Source organism: Balaenoptera physalus (genome assembly GCF_965194825.1).
Source record: "Balaenoptera physalus genome assembly, contig: HAP1_SCAFFOLD_387, whole genome shotgun sequence".
NCBI classification, from domain to species: domain Eukaryota; kingdom Metazoa; phylum Chordata; class Mammalia; order Artiodactyla; family Balaenopteridae; genus Balaenoptera; species Balaenoptera physalus.
This window is the reverse complement of record NW_028126298.1, coordinates 614,224-629,064: the sequence shown is the minus strand read 5'-3', so window position 1 is coordinate 629,064 and position 14,841 is coordinate 614,224.

The following is a 14,841-nucleotide window of genomic DNA, read 5'->3' as shown; positions in this document are numbered from 1 at the left end:
CCATTGTCATCACAATAGTCCATACCCTTGTCAACACAATGCTGCATAATCCCTGTCATCACAATTCTCCATGACTGCTGTCACCACAATAATCCAGAACAATTTTCATAACAATGCTTCATGCCCCCAGTCATCACAGTGCTCCATGATACCTTTCATCACAATTCCTAGATGATCAATGTCATCACAATGCCCCATGACACCTGTCATCACAATTCGCTATGACCCTTGTCATCACAATACTCGATGAACCGTGTCATCACAGTGTTCCAGGGCACATGTCATCACAATGATCCATGACGACTTTCATCACAATGCTCCAATACACCTGTCATCACAATGCTCCATGGCCGCTGTTATCATATTGCTCCATGATCACTTTCATCACAATGCTCCATGACCACTGTCATCACCATGACTCATGACCCTGTCATCTCAATGCTCCATGGCCCCTTCATCACAATGCTAAATTAACCCCGTCATCACAATGTTCCCTGTCCTTTTCATCACAATGTTCCATGGGCCCTGTCATCACAATGCTCCATGAGCTTGTCATCAAAATGCTCCAGAACTCTTGTCATCATAATGCTCCATGCCAATGTCATCAAAATGCCCCATGACACTTGTCATCACAATCCTCCACGTCATTTGTCATCACAATGTTCCATGGCCCCTGTCATCACAGTGCTCCATGATACCATTCATCACAATTCTAGAGGACCACTATCATCACAATGCCCCGTGACAGGTGTCATCACAATTTGCCATGGTCCCTGTCATCAAAATGCTCCATGAACCGTTTCATCACAAGGTTCCAGGACACTTGTCATCACAATGATCCATGATCACTTTCATCAAAAGGCTCCATGAAACCTGTCATCTCAATGCTCCATAGGCTTTGTATTCACAATGCTCCATGGCCCCTCTAATCACAGAACTCCATGACTCCTTTCATCACAATGCTCCAAGACCGCTGTCATCACAATGCCCCATGACGCCTGCCATCACAAATCTCCAAGGCCTCTCTTACCAAAAAGCTCCATGATCCCTGTCAGTACAATGTTCCATGACACTTTTCACCACAATGCTCCATGACCCATGTCATCACAAAGTTCTCTGCCCATATCATCACAATGCTCCTTGTCACCTTTCATCACAATACTCCATGCTCTTTCATCACAATGCTCCAGAATGCTTGTCATCGCAATGTTCCTTGACCGTGTCAACACAATGATCCATGACTCCTTTCCTCACAGTGCTCCAGTACCCCTTTCATCACAATGCTCCATGCCATTGTCAGCACAATGCTCCTTGGAGACTGTCATCAAAATGCTCCATCCCCTTTTCATCACAATGCTCCAGATATAATATCCTTACAATGCTCCATGCCCGTGTCAACACAATGCTCCATGACCCCTTTCATCAAAATGCTTTATGAACCTTGTTATTAGAATGTTCCATGACCCCTGTCATCAAAATGATCCATGATCGTTGTCATCACAATGCTGCATGATACCTTTCATCCCAATTCTTTGTGACCGCTGTCATCACAATGCTCCAGGACAATTTTCATCACAATGCTCCATGCCCCCGTCATCACAGTGCCCCATATTCCCTGTAATCACAATGCTCCATGACCCTGTCATCACAATGCTACATGACCCCTGTCATCACATTGTTCCCTGGCCTATGTATTCACAATGCTCCATGGACCCTGTAATCACACTGCTCCATGTTCCCTTTCAACACAATGCTCCATGACCCCTGTCATCACAACGTTCCATGAAAGTTGTCATCAAAATGTTCCATGACCCAAGTCACCACAAGGTTCCCTGCCCTTGTAATCACAATGCTCCGTGACCCCTGTCAACACAATGACTGATGACCCCTGTCATCAAAATGCTAAATAGCACTTTTCATCACAATGCTCTATGACAGCTGTCATCACTATTCTCCATGTCACTTGTTATTGCAATGTTCCATGGCCCCTGTAATCACAGTGCTCCATGACCCGTTTCACATAAATGCTCCATGACCTCACTCATCACAATGCCCCATGACCCCTGTAATCACAATGCTCCATGGCCCTTGTCATCACAGTTCTCCAAGCCTTTGTCATCACACAGCTCTATGGCCCCTGTAATCACAATGCTCCATGCTCTTGTCATCACAAGGCTCCAGAACACTTGTCATTATAATGCTCCATGTCTGTTTCATCGCCATGCTCCATATCCTTGTCATCACAATGCTCCAGGTCTGTTGTCATCACCATGCTTCATGCCCGTGTCATCACAATGCTCCATGAATCTTGTCTTCACAATGCTTCATGACCCATGTCATCACAATGCTCCGTGACCCTGTCAACACAATGCTTGATGACCCCTGTCATCAAAATGCTAAATGGCACTTGTCATCACAATGCTCTATGACGCCTGTCATCACTATTCTCCATGTCACTTGTCATCACAATGCTCCAAGGCCCCTGTAATCACAGTACTCCATGACCCCTTTCATCACAATGCCCAATGCCACCTCTCATCACAATTCTCCATGGCATTTGTCATCAAGATGCTCCATGACACCTGTCATCACAATACTCCATGACACTTGTCATCACAATGCTCGATGGCCCTTGTCATCACAATGTTCCTTGGTGCTTTTCATCGCAATGCTCCATGACAACTTTCATCAAAATACTCCAAGATTTGTTTCATCACAATGCTCCATGGCCCTTGTCATTACAAATTCACATGATCCCTTTCATCACAATTCTCCATGGCTACTTACATAAAAATGTGCCATGCCCCTGTCATCACAATGCCCAATGATACCTGTTTTTACAATGATCCATGACCCTTGTCATCACAAGGCTCCATGTCCCTTGTATTCACAATGATCCATGGCCCTTGTCATCACAGTGCTCCATAGCGCTTTTCATCACAATGCTCCATGACCGCTTTCAGCACAATGCCCCATGACCCCTGTCATCACGATGCTCCATGGCCCTTGTCATCACAATGCTCCATGAAACATTTCCTCACAATGCTCCTGTACGCCTTTCATCCAAATTCCCCATGGCCACAGTCATCACAATTCTCCATGACCCCTGTCATCGTAATGGTCCATGACCCGTTTCATCTCAATGCTCCATGACACCTGTCATCACAATGCTCCATGGCCTTTGGCATCACAATGCGCCATGGCCCCTGTAATCACAGTGCTCCATGACTCGTTTCATCTTAATGCTCCATGACCCCACTCATCACAATGCCCCATGACCCCTGTAATCACAATGCTCCATGGCCCTTGTCATCACAGTGCCCCAAGCCTTTGTCATCACAATGCTCCATGGTCCCTGTAATCACAATGCTCCAGAACTCTTGTCATTATAATGCTCCATATCCGTTTCATCACCATGCTCCATGACACTTGTCATCACAATGCTCCATGGCCCCTCTCATTACTGGGCTCCATAATAACTTTAACCACATTTCTAGATGACCACTGCCATCACAATGCCTCATGACATTGTCATCACAATTCGCCATTACCATTGTCATCACAATGCTCCATGAACCATGTCATCACAGGGTCCCAGGACACTTGTCATCACAATGATCCATGACCACTTTCATCACAATGCTCCATGACCACTGTCATCTCAATGCTCCATGGCCTTTGTGTTCACAATGCTCCCTGGCCCCTGTAATCACAGTGCTCCATAACACCTTTCATCATAACGCTCCATGACGACTGTCATCTCAATGCCCCATGAGGCCTGTCATCACAATTCTCCAAGGCACCTCTCATCACAATGCTCCATGACACTTGTCATCACATTGCTCCATAACACCTGTCATCACAGTGTTCCCTGCCCATGTCATCACAATGCTCCATGTCCCCTATAATCACAATGCTCCATGCCTTTTTCCTCACAATGCTGCAGAATTCTTTTCAACACAATGTTCCAGGACCGTGGCATCACAATCCTACATGACCCTGCTCATCACAATTCTCCATGACCTTTGTCATCACAATGCTCTATGTCGCTTTTCATCACAATTCTCAATGACCACTTTAATCACTATGATCGCTGACAATTTTTATCACATTTCTCTATTGTCATTACAATTCCCCATGGCCCATTTCTTCACAATGCTCCATGATGCCTGTCATCACAATGCTCCATGGAGTTTGTTATCACAATGCTCCAGGACCAGTTTCATCACAATACTCCATCCCCCTTGTCATCACAGTGCACAATGAAACCTTTCATTACAATGCTCCATGACACTTGTCATCACAATGCTCCATGGCCTTTATCGTCACAATGCTCCCAGGCACTTTTCATCACGATGTTCCATGAAAACTTTCATCACATTGCTCCACGACCATTGTCATCACAATAGTCCATACCCTTGTCAACACAATGCTGCATAATCCCTGTCATCACAATTCTCCATGACTGCTGTCACCACAATAATCCAGAACAATTTTCATAACAATGCTTCATGCCCCCAGTCATCACAGTGCTCCATGATACCTTTCATCACAATTCCTAGATGATCAATGTCATCACAATGCCCCATGACACCTGTCATCACAATTCGCTATGACCCTTGTCATCACAATACTCGATGAACCGTGTCATCACAGTGTTCCAGGGCACATGTCATCACAATGATCCATGACGACTTTCATCACAATGCTCCAATACACCTGTCATCACAATGCTCCATGGCCGCTGTTATCATATTGCTCCATGATCACTTTCATCACAATGCTCCATGACCACTGTCATCACCATGACACATGACCCTGTCATCTCAATGCTCCATGGCCCCTTCATCACAATGCTAAATTAACCCCGTCATCACAATGTTCCCTGTCCTTTTCATCACAATGTTCCATGGGCCCTGTCATCACAATGCTCCATGCGCTTGTCATCAAAATGCTCCAGAACTCTTGTCATCATAATGCTCCATGCCAATGTCATCAAAATGCCCCATGACACTTGTCATCACAATCCTCCACGTCATTTGTCATCACAATGTTCCATGGCCCCTGTCATCACAGTGCTCCATGATACCATTCATCACAATTCTAGAGGACCACTATCATCACAATGCGCCATGACGCCTGCCATCACAAATCTCCAAGGCCTCTCTTACCAAAAAGCTCCATGATCCCTGTCAGTACAATGTTCCATGACACTTTTCACCACAATGCTCCATGACCCATGTCATCACAAAGTTCTCTGCCCATATCATCACAATGCTCCTTGTCACCTTTCATCACAATGCTCCATGCTCTTTCATCACAATGCTCCAGAATGCTTGTCATCGCAATGTTCCTTGACCGTGTCAACACAATGATCCATGACTCCTTTCCTCACAGTGCTCCAGTACCCCTTTCATCACAATGCTCCATGCCATTGTCAGCACAATGCTCCTTGGAGACTGTCATCAAAATGCTCCATCCCCTTTTCATCACAATGCTCCAGATATAATATCATTACAATGCTCCATGCCCGTGTCAACACAATGCTCCATGACCCCTGTCATCAAAATGCTTTATGAACCTTGTTATTAGAATGTTCCATGACCCCTGTCATCAAAATGATCCATGACCGCTGTCATCACACTGCTGCATGATACATTTCATCCCAATTCTTTGTGACCGCTGTCATCACAATGCTCCAGGACAATTTTAATCACAATGCTCCATGCCCCCGTCATCACAGTGCCCCATATTCCCTGTAATCACAATGCTCCATGACCCTGTCATCACAATGCTACATGACCCCTGTCATCACATTGTTCCCTGGCCTATGTATTCACAATGCTCCATGGACCCTGTAATCACACTGCTCCATGTTCCCTTTCAACACAATGCTCCATGACCCCTGTCATCACAACGTTCCATGAAAGTTGTCATCAAAATGTTCCATGACCCCGGTCACCACAAGGTTCCCTGCCCTTGTAATCACAATGCTCCGTGACCCCTGTCAACACAATGACTGATGACCCCTGTCATCAAAATGCTAAATAGCACTTTTCATCACAATGCTCTATGACAGCTGTCATCACTATTCTCCATGTCACTTGTTATCGCAATGTTCCATGGCCCCTGTAATCACAGTGCTCCATGACCCGTTTCACATAAATGCTCCATGACCTCACTCATCACAATGCCCCATGACCCCTGTAATCACAATGCTCCATGGCCCTTGTCATCACAGTTCTCCAAGCCTTTGTCATCACACAGCTCTATGGCCCCTGTAATCACAATGCTCCATGCTCTTGTCATCACAAGGCTCCAGAACACTTGTCATTATAATGCTCCATGTCCGTTTCATCGCCATGCTCCATATCCTTGTCATCACAATGCTCCAGGTCTGTTGTCATCACCATGCTTCATGCCCGTGTCATCACAATGCTCCATGAATCTTGTCTTCACAATGCTTCATGACCCATGTCAACACAATGCTCCGTGACCCTGTCAACACAATGCTTGATGACCCCTGTCATCAAAATGCTAAATGGCACTTGTCATCACAATGCTCTATGACGCCTGTCATCACTATTCTCCATGTCACTTGTCATCGTAATGGTCCATGACCCGTTTCATCTCAATGCTCCATGACACCTGTCATCACAATGATCCATGGCCTTTGGCATCACAATGCGCCATGGCCCCTGTAATCACAGTGCTCCATGACTCGTTTCATCTTAATGCTCCATGACCTCACTCATCACAATGCCCCATGACCCCTGTAATCACAATGCTCCATGGCCCTTGTCATCACAGTGCCCCAAGCCTTTGTCATCACAATGCTCCATGGTCCCTGTAATCACAATGCTCCAGAACTCTTGTCATTATAATGCTCCATATCCGTTTCATCCCCATGCTCCATGACACTTGTCATCACAATGCTCCATGGTCCCTCTCATTACTGGGCTCCATAATAACTTTAACCACATTTCTAGATGACCACTGCCATCACAATGCCTCATGACATTGTCATCACAATTCGCCATGACCATTGTCATCACAATGCTCCATGAACCATGTCATCACAGGGTCCCAGGACACTTGTCATCACAATGATCCATGACCACTTTCATCACAATGCTCCATGACCACTGTCATCTCAATGCTCCATGGCCTTTGTGTTCACAATGCTCCCTGGCCCCTGTAATCACAGTGCTCCATAACACCTTTCATCATAACGCTCCATGACGACTGTCATCTCAATGCCCCATGAGGCCTGTCATCACAATTCTCCAAGGCACCTCTCATCACAATGCTCCCTGACACTTGTCATCACATTGCTCCATAGCACCTGTCATCACAGTGTTCCCTGCCCATGTCATCACAATGCTCCATGTCCCCTATAATCACAATGCTCCATGCCTTTTTCCTCACAATGCTGCAGAATTCTTTTCAACACAATGTTCCATGACCGTGGCATCACAATCCTACATGACCCTGCTCATCACAATTCTCCATGACCTTTGTCATCACAATGCTCTATGTCGCTTTTCATCACAATTCTCAATGACCACTTTAATCACTATGATCGCTGACAATTTTTATCACATTTCTCTATTGTCATTACAATTCCCCATGGCCCCTTTCTTCACAATGCTCCATGATGCCTGTCATCACAATGCTCCATGGAGTTTGTTATCACAATGCTCCAGGACCAGTTTCATCACAATACTCCATCCCCCTTGTCATCACAGTGCACAATGAAACCTTTCATTACAATGCTCCATGACACTTGTCATCACAATGCTCCATGGCCTTTATCGTCACAATGCTCCCAGGCACTTTTCATCACGATGTTCCATGAAAACTTTCATCACATTGCTCCACGACCATTGTCATCACAATAGTCCATACCCTTGTCAACACAATGCTGCATAATCCCTGTCATCACAATTCTCCATGACTGCTGTCACCACAATAATCCAGAACAATTTTCATAACAATGCTTCATGCCCCCAGTCATCACAGTGCTCCATGATACCTTTCATCACAATTCCTAGATGATCAATGTCATCACAATGCCCCATGACACCTGTCATCACAATTCGCTATGACCCTTGTCATCACAATACTCGATGAACCGTGTCATCACAGTGTTCCAGGGCACATGTCATCACAATGATCCATGACGACTTTCATCACAATGCTCCAATACACCTGTCATCACAATGCTCCATGGCCGCTGTTATCATATTGCTCCATGATCACTTTCATCACAATGCTCCATGACAACTGTCATCAACATGACTCATGACCCTGTCATCTCAATGCTCCATGGCCCCTTCATCACAATGCTAAATTAACCCCGTCATCACAATGTTCCCTGTCCTTTTCATCACAATGTTCCATGGGCCCTGTCATCACAATGCTCCATGCGCTTGTCATCAAAATGCTCCAGAACTCTTGTCATCATAATGCTCCATGCCAATGTCATCAAAATGCCCCATGACACTTGTCATCACAATCCTCCACGTCATTTGTCATCACAATGTTCCATGGCCCCTGTCATCACAGTGCTCCATGATACCATTCATCACAATTCTAGAGGACCACTATCATCACAATGCCCCATGACGCCTGCCATCACAAATCTCCAAGGCCTCTCTTACCAAAAAGCTCCATGATCCCTGTCAGTACAATGTTCCATGACACTTTTCACCACAATGCTCCATGACCCATGTCATCACAAAGTTCTCTGCCCATATCATCACAATGCTCCTTGTCACCTTTCATCACAATGCTCCATGCTCTTTCATCACAATGCTCCAGAATGCTTGTCATCGCAATGTTCCTTGACCGTGTCAACACAATGATCCATGACTCCTTTCCTCACAGTGCTCTAGTACCCCTTTCATCACAATGCTCCATGCCATTGTCAGCACAATGCTCCTTGGAGACTGTCATCAAAATGCTCCATCCCCTTTTCATCACAATGCTCCAGATATAATATCCTTACAATGCTCCATGCCCGTGTCAACACAATGCTCCATGACCCCTGTCATCAAAATGCTTTATGAACCTTGTTATTAGAATGTTCCATGACCCCTGTCATCAAAATGATCCATGATCGTTGTCATCACAATGCTGCATGATACCTTTCATCCCAATTCTTTGTGACCGCTGTCATCACAATGCTCCAGGACAATTTTAATCACAATGCTCCATGCCCCCGTCATCACAGTGCCCCATATTCCCTGTAATCACAATGCTCCATGACCCTGTCATCACAATGCTACATGACCCCTGTCATCACATTGTTCCCTGGCCTATGTATTCACAATGCTCCATGGACCCTGTAATCACACTGCTCCATGTTCCCTTTCAACACAATGCTCCATGACCCCTGTCATCACAACGTTCCATGAAAGTTGTCATCAAAATGTTCCATGACCCCGGTCACCACAAGGTTCCCTGCCCTTGTAATCACAATGCTCCGTGACCCCTGTCAACACAATGACTGATGACCCCTGTCATCAAAATGCTAAATAGCACTTTTCATCACAATGCTCTATGACAGCTGTCATCACTATTCTCCATGTCACTTGTTATCGCAATGTTCCACGGCCCCTGTAATCACAGTACTCCATGAACCCTTTCATCACAATGCCCAATGCCACCTCTCATCACAATTCTCCATGGCATTTGTCATCAAGATGCTCCATGACACCTGTCATCACAATACTCCATGACACTTGTCATCACAATGCTCGATGGCCCTTGTCATCACAATGTTCCTTGGGGCTTTTCATCGCAATGCTCCATGACAACTTTCATCAAAATACTCCAAGATTTGTTTCATCACAATGCTCCATGGCCCTTGTCATTACAAATTCACATGATCCCTTTCATCACAATTCTCCATGACAACTTACATAAAAATGCTTCATGACCCTGTCATCACAATGCCCAATGATTCCTGTTTTTACAATGATCCATGACCCTTGTCATCACAAGGCTCCATGTCCCTTGTATTCACAATGCTCCATGGCCCTTGTCATCACAATGATCCATAGTGCTTTTCATCACAGTGCTCCATGAACGCTTTCTGCACAATGCCCCATGAACCCTGTCATCACGATGCTCCATGGCCCTTGTCATCACAATGCTCCATGAAACATTTTCTCACAATGCTCCAGTACGCCTTTCAGCCAAATTCCCCATGGCCACAGTCATCACAGTTCTCCATGAACCCTGTCATCGTAATGGTCCATGACCCGTTTCATCTCAATGCTCCAGGACACCTGTCATCACAATGCTCCATGGCCTTTGGCATCACAATGCGCCATGACCCCTGTAATCACAATGCTCCAGAACTCTTGTCATTATAATGCTCCATGTCCGTTTCATCACCATGCTCCATGACACTTGTCATCACAATGCTCCATGGCCCCTCTCATTACTGGGCTCCATAATAACTTTAACCACATTTCTAGATGACCACTGCCATCACAATGCCTCATGACATTGTCATCACAATTCGCCATGACCATTGTCATCACAATGCTCCATGAACCATGTCATCACAGGGTCCCAGGACACTTGTCATCACAATGATCCATGACCACTTTCATCACAATGCTCCATGACCACTGTCATCTCAATGCTCCATGGCCTTTGTGTTCACAATGCTCCCTGGCCCCTGTAATCACAGTGCTCCATAACACCTCTGATCATAACGCTCCATGACGACTGTCATCTCAATGCCCCATGAGGCCTGTCATCACAATTCTCCAAGGCACCTCTCATCACAATGCTCCCTGACACTTGTCATCACATTGCTCCATAACACCTGTCATCACAGTGTTCCCTGCCCATGTCATCACAATGCTCCATGTCCCCTATAATCACAATGCTCCATGCCTTTTTCCTCACAATGCTGCAGAATTCTTTTCAACACAATGTTCCATGACCGTGGCATCACAATCCTACATGACCCTGCTCATCACAATTCTCCATGACCTTTGTCATCACAATGCTCTATGTCGCTTTTCATCACAATTCTCAATGACCACTTTAATCACTATGATCGCTGACAATTTTTATCACATTTCTCTATTGTCATTACAATTCCCCATGGCCCCTTTCTTCACAATGCTCCATGATGCCTGTCATCACAATGCTCCATGGAGTTTGTTATCACAATGCTCCAGGACCAGTTTCATCACAATACTCCATCCCCCTTGTCATCACAGTGCACAATGAAACCTTTCATTACAATGCTCCATGACACTTGTCATCACAATGCTCCATGGCCTTTATCGTCACAATGCTCCCAGGCACTTTTCATCACGATGTTCCATGAAAACTTTCATCACATTGCTCCACGACCATTGTCATCACAATAGTCCATACCCTTGTCAACACAATGCTGCATAATCCCTGTCATCACAATTCTCCATGACTGCTGTCACCACAATAATCCAGAACAATTTTCATAACAATGCTTCATGCCCCCAGTCATCAAAGTGCTCCATGATACCTTTCATCACAATTCCTAGATGATCAATGTCATCACAATGCCCCATGACACCTGTCATCACAATTCGCTATGACCCTTGTCATCACAATACTCGATGAACCGTGTCATCACAGTGTTCCAGGGCACATGTCATCACAATGATCCATGACGACTTTCATCACAATGCTCCAATACACCTGTCATCACAATGCTCCATGGCCGCTGTTATCATATTGCTCCATGATCACTTTCATCACAATGCTCCATGACCACTGTCATCACCATGACTCATGACCCTGTCATCTCAATGCTCCATGGCCCCTTCATCACAATGCTAAATTAACCCCGTCATCACAATGTTCCCTGTCCTTTTCATCACAATGTTCCATGGGCCCTGTCATCACAATGCTCCATGCGCTTGTCATCAAAATGCTCCAGAACTCTTGTCATCATAATGCTCCATGCCAATGTCATCAAAATGCCCCATGACACTTGTCATCACAATCCTCCACGTCATTTGTCATCACAATGTTCCATGGCCCCTGTCATCACAGTGCTCCATGATACCATTCATCACAATTCTAGAGGACCACTATCATCACAATGCCCCGTGACAGGTGTCATCACAATTTGCCATGGTCCCTGTCATCAAAATGCTCCATGAACCGTTTCATCACAAGGTTCCAGGACACTTGTCATCACAATGATCCATGATCACTTTCATCAAAAGGCTCCATGAAACCTGTCATCTCAATGCTCCATAGGCTTTGTATTCACAATGCTCCATGGCCCCTCTAATCACAGAACTCCATGACCCCTTTCATCACAATGCTCCAAGACCGCTGTCATCACAATGCCCCATGACGCCTGCCATCACAAATCTCCAAGGCCTCTCTTACCAAAAAGCTCCATGATCCCTGTCAGTACAATGTTCCATGACACTTTTCACCACAATGCTCCATGACCCATGTCATCACAAAGTTCTCTGCCCATATCATCACAATGCTCCTTGTCACCTTTCATCACAATACTCCATGCTCTTTCATCACAATGCTCCAGAATGCTTGTCATCGCAATGTTCCTTGACCGTGTCAACACAATGATCCATGACTCCTTTCCTCACAGTGCTCCAGTACCCCTTTCATCACAATGCTCCATGCCATTGTCAGCACAATGCTCCTTGGAGACTGTCATCAAAATGCTCCATCCCCTTTTCATCACAATGCTCCAGATATAATATCCTTACAATGCTCCATGCCCGTGTCAACACAATGCTCCATGACCCCTTTCATCAAAATGCTTTATGAACCTTGTTATTAGAATGTTCCATGACCCCTGTCTTCAAAATGATCCATGATCGTTGTCATCACAATGCTTCATGATAGCTTTCATCCCAATTCTTTGTGACCGCTGTCATCACAATGCTCCAGGACAATTTTAATCACAATGCTCCATGCCCCCGTCATCACAGTGCCCCATATTCCCTGTAATCACAATGCTCCATGACCCTGTCATCACAATGCTACATGACCCCTGTCATCACATTGTTCCCTGGCCTATGTATTCACAATGCTCCATGGACCCTGTAATCACACTGCTCCATGTTCCCTTTCAACACAATGCTCCATGACCCCTGTCATCACAACGTTCCATGAAAGTTGTCATCAAAATGTTCCATGACCCCGGTCACCACAAGGTTCCCTGCCCTTGTAATCACAATGCTCCATGACCCCTGTCAACACAATGACTGATGACCCCTGTCATCAAAATGCTAAATAGCACTTTTCATCACAATGCTCTATGACAGCTGTCATCACTATTCTCCATGTCACTTGTTATCGCAATGTTCCATGGCCCCTGTAATCACAAAGCTCCATGACCCGTTTCACATAAATGCTCCATGACCTCACTCATCACAATGCCCCATGACCCCTGTAATCACAATGCTCCATGGCCCTTGTCATCACAGTTCTCCAAGCCTTTGTCATCACACAGCTCTATGGCCCCTGTAATCACAATGCTCCATGCTCTTGTCATCACAAGGCTCCAGATCACTTGTCATTATAATGCTCCATGTCCGTTTCATCGCCATGCTCCATATCCTTGTCATCACAATGCTCCAGGTCTGTTGTCATCACCATGCTTCATGCCCGTGTCATCACAATGCTCCATGAATCTTGTCTTCACAATGCTTCATGACCCATGTCATCACAATGCTCCGTGACCCTGTCAACACAATGCTTGATGACCCCTGTCATCAAAATGCTAAATGGCACTTGTCATCACAATGCTCTATGACGCCTGTCATCACTATTCTCCATGTCACTTGTCATCACAATGCTCCAAGGCCCCTGTAATCACAGTACTCCATGACCCCTTTCATCACAATGCCCAATGCCACCTCTCATCACAATTCTCCATGGCATTTGTCATCAAGATGCTCCATGACACCTGTCATCACAATACTCCATGACACTTGTCATCACAATGCTCGATGGCCCTTGTCATCACAATGTTCCTTGGTGCTTTTCATCGCAATGCTCCATGACAACTTTCATCAAAATACTCCAAGATTTGTTTCATCACAATGCTCCATGGCCCTTGTCATTACAAATTCACATGATCCCTTTCATCACAATTCTCCATGGCTACTTACATAAAAATGCGCCATGCCCCTGTCATCACAATGCCCAATGATACCTGTTTTTACAATGATCCATGACCCTTGTCATCACCAGGCTCCATGTCCCTTGTATTCACAATGATCCATGGCCCTTGTCATCACAGTGCTCCATAGCGCTTTTCATCACAATGCTCCATGACCGCTTTCAGCACAATGCCCCATGACCCCTGTCATCACGATGCTCCATGGCCCTTGTCATCACAATGCTCCATGAAACATTTCCTCACAATGCTCCTGTACGCCTTTCATCCAAATTCCCCATGGCCACAGTCATCACAATTCTCCATGACCCCTGTCATCGTAATGGTCCATGACCCGTTTCATCTCAATGCTCCATGACACCTGTCATCACAATGCTCCATGGCCTTTGGCATCACAATGCGCCATGGCCCCTGTAATCACAGTGCTCCATGACTCGTTTCATCTTAATGCTCCATGACCTCACTCATCACAATGCCCCATGACCCATGTAATCACAATGCTCCATGGCCCTTGTCATCACAGTGCCCCAAGCCTTTGTCATCACAATGCTCCATGGTCCCTGTAATCACAATGCTCCAGATCTCTTGTCATTATAATGCTCCATATCCGTTTCATCCCCATGCTCCATGACACTTGTCATCACAATGCTCCATGGTCCCTCTCA